The following is a 3,765-nucleotide window of genomic DNA, read 5'->3' as shown; positions in this document are numbered from 1 at the left end:
TTTTGCTTTTTTTAAAAAAAGTAGGTATAGATTTTTTTTTCTTTTTTTAGTCTACAGACATTTATTGGTTGCCCACAAAGAGTTGAATACATACTTGATGATAAATATTTTGCCAATAGGATAGCCTCCAGAGAACCACCTGCTTATATTGAAACCTTTCATTTGCATTAAACTGCATGCATAATTTAAGCTGACTCTAACACCTCAAAGAGGCTCAAAAAGGAATCCATCTTTTCTCAGTGGGCAGAAATAAGTAGGCTCTCTAACTGTAAAGAATGTGACCCGTGCTTGCTTCAGCAGCACATATACTAAAATTGGAACAGTACAGAGAAGATTAGCATGGCCCCTCTGCAAGGATGACGCGTAAATTCGTGAAGCGTTCCATATTTTTGTATGTATATGTATAGCTGATTCACTTTGTTATACAGCAGAAACTAACACACCATTGTAAAGCAATTATACTCCAATAAATATGTTAAAAAAAAAAAGAATATGACCCATTTCAGAGAAAAGGGTATTTCTTTAAAGAATCCTATTTGTGTATCAAAAACAATGTGGTTAACTAATATAAGTGCAAAGACATTACAAATGCTGTTTAAAAATGCATGAGTCTAGTGTTTAATATATTCAGAATAAAGTCAGAGGGTTTTTACAGGAAGACATAAAACAAATGTTCTGTATCCTCGTCACTCCGCTTTTTTCCAGTGTTTCATATTGGCTGTGTAAACAATCAACACTGAATAGTAAAGAGGTGTTGCTGAACAGATAATGGGTTTGAATTAGCTAAACTTGGCCTGGGCAGACTGAACATACCGGTGGGGCATATGATTCTTAATCTGATAACTACTAATTTGAAGTCAATAGCTTTAAGATACTGAAGGAAAAAGAGAAACCGCCTTTCTGAGGAGGACAGACAGAGCAGGGAAAAGCAGTGTGACCAGTGTGGGATATGTACATTTTCTCTATCTTTTGAAGTGTTGAAAAAAATATTTCCCTCCATTTATTGGGATAAATTATTTTCTGTAAAGCTTTTTATATCTTAATTAAGTTTTTAACTTTAACTTTATTATTATTATTATTGATTGATTTTGGGAGGGGTGCCATGCCCTGTGGCCTGTGGGATCTTAGTTCCCCGACCAGGGATTGAACCTGGGACCTTGGCAGTGAGAGCACGGAATCCTAACCACTGGACCACCAGGAAATTCCCTAAATTTAATTTTAAATAAATTTTAAAATTTAGAAGCATAAAAATATTTTTAAATGACTAGCTCTCATAAAAATAGTTGCAATTCTGTTAAAAATAAACATGGGTTACCTGGGCCATGATTATTAATTTGCTAAGTAGATATATACATATGCTTTTATTTTGGGTTCCATTAGCATCTTAGTTCAACTTAGGGGAAAGCGGGTAAGCACAGAGAAGCAGAATAAGGTAGATCAGAGCCAGACGTCAGAAGATCTGGGTTTATGACCCAGTTTTGCAGCTCTCTTTACTAGCTGTGACCATAGTCAAAGTCTGTTTATGCCTCAGTTGCTCATGGTGTAAAATGTAGATAATGAGACCTATTTCTCTGTGTCAGAAAGTTATCTTGATGAGTAAATGAGAAATTGGTGGGATAGTGTTTGCAAATAGAAAATTGATATACATAAGCAGACACTATTAATTTCTTATAAACAGAAAATTCATTTAAAATATTTATGATGTTACTGCTATATGTAGGGCAATACTCTAGGTCTTATGAAGATTAAAAAAAATAAATCAGATATGGTTCCTATAGTTCATTCCAAAAGCTTATAGTAACACAGGATCAACCAACTTGCTGTGAGGAGCCAAGTGGGAAACACATAAGGGTTTGGGGGCCAGATTGTCTCTATTGCAATTACTCAACTCTGCCATTATAGGGCAAAAGCAGCCATAGACAATATGTAAAATAGTGAACATGGCTCTGTTACAGTAAAACTTTATTTACAAAAACATGCAATGGACCAGATTTTGTCCACGAGCTGTGGTTTACTGACACTGGGTCTAATCAGAGAGAATATGTGCATGTAACACTATAATATGCGGTCAGAGCACTAGGTGTTAAAAACGAAATAGATGAAGAGTGAAGGGCATCATCTAGGTGAGATAAGAAAGTCTTCCAGGAGATTATAAATTTGAGTGAGGCCTTGAAGGATGTGGTCATGTTTGGATTTGTAAACTGGAGGAAGACATTCCCAGCAGAAAAGATAGCATAAGAAAAGGTATAAAGTGGAAACATGAAGGAAATATTTAAAGAAGAATGAGCAATTTATTTGGCAAATTTGTAGTCGTAGAGTGAGAAGAATTCACTAGAGTAGATGTAAGAATGGAAAAACATATATAATCATTTAAACATAAGCTGTATTATTTCTGACCTCACCCCACCCCCTTGATGAATACTAAGCTGTAGTTGTTGGGAAAGGATTTCTTCTAATTTTGGTTAGTCAGAATACTCCTACATGTTTCTATGTTGCAGAGTCATTTTAGGTATTTCTAAGGATATACTGCAACTTGTAATTATTCCCAAGAATGGTTTGTCTGTCTTCGTGGTTCTATACACATTCTTCATCAGTCAACAAAGAATTGCACATAGGTTGGCCACTATGAGGACAGAACCATGAGGAGGAGTGTCTGATTCAGAACAGGGAGTAATTCTCTAGAGCTACACTGTCCAACATGGTAGCCTCATGTGGTTATTTAAATTTCAGTAAAACTAAAAATTCAGTTATTCAGTCATACTAGCCACATTTCAAGTGTGCAGTACCTACCTGTGTCTAGTGGCCACTGTACTGAACAGTGCAGATGTAGAACATTTTCACCATTGCAGAAAGTTCTGTTGGACCATGCTGCCCTTAAGAGATAAGAAACCAGCAACCATTATACATTGATTTAGAGTCCTGGGGCTGGAGATTTGGGTGACAGTTATGATATTTAGCAACTGGCTCCATTAACAAATACATCCCTTTCTAAGTATTAGTTTTGTCACTTGTGATATGGGGTAATAATAGTACTTACAGGTGGTGATAAGATAAAATGATGCACAGCTCTTTGGAAGCTGTAAAATACTACATAAACATATGACATTGCTGTTATTTCAGTGATACCATCTCTGTGCCTTCAGGCAATTTCTGTTATTTTCCTTTTTTGCTTCCATGTACAAAATCATGTCATTTGCGAATAGAGATAGTTTTGCTTTTTCCTTTCCATTCTGGATGCCTTTTATTTCATTTTCCTGCCTAATTGCTCTGACGTGAATCTCCAATACAGTGTTGAATAGAAAATGGTTAGAGCAATCACTAATCATTAGAGAAATGCAAATCAAAACCACAGTGAGGTATCACCTCATGCGGTCAGAATGGCCATCATCCAAAAATCTACAAACAATAAAGGCTGGAGAGGGTGTGGAGAAAAGGGAGCCCTCCTGCACTGTTGGTGGGAATGTAAATTGATACAGCCACTATGGAGAACAGTATGCAGGTTCCTTAAAAAACTAAAAATAGAACTACCATATGACCCAGCAATTACACTACTGGGTATATACCCTGAGAAAACCATAATCCGAAAAGACACATGTTCCGCAATGCAATGTTCATTGCAGCACTATTTACAATAGCCAGGACATGGAAGCAACCTAAGTGTCCATCAACAGATGAATGGATAAAGAAGATGTGGCACATATATACAATGGAATATTACTCAGCCATAAAAAGAAACGAAATTGAGTTATTTGTAGTGAGGTGGAT

At 36.2% G+C, this 3,765-nt stretch overlaps 1 non-coding gene across 1 annotated transcript; it reads left to right on the top strand.

Moving 5' to 3' along the window:
- Positions 1-284: 284 nt before the first annotated feature.
- On the top strand, positions 285-391 carry LOC137217717 (U6 spliceosomal RNA). Its single transcript, XR_010940219.1, has one exon. It is a non-coding gene; the product is annotated as a U6 spliceosomal RNA (small nuclear RNA).
- Positions 392-3,765: the final 3,374 nt, after the last annotated feature.

This window comes from Pseudorca crassidens, chromosome X (assembly GCF_039906515.1).
Source record: "Pseudorca crassidens isolate mPseCra1 chromosome X, mPseCra1.hap1, whole genome shotgun sequence".
Classification (NCBI taxonomy): domain Eukaryota; kingdom Metazoa; phylum Chordata; class Mammalia; order Artiodactyla; family Delphinidae; genus Pseudorca; species Pseudorca crassidens.
The sequence above is the reverse complement of the archived record's forward strand: the minus strand, read 5'-3'. Positions and strand labels throughout refer to the sequence as shown.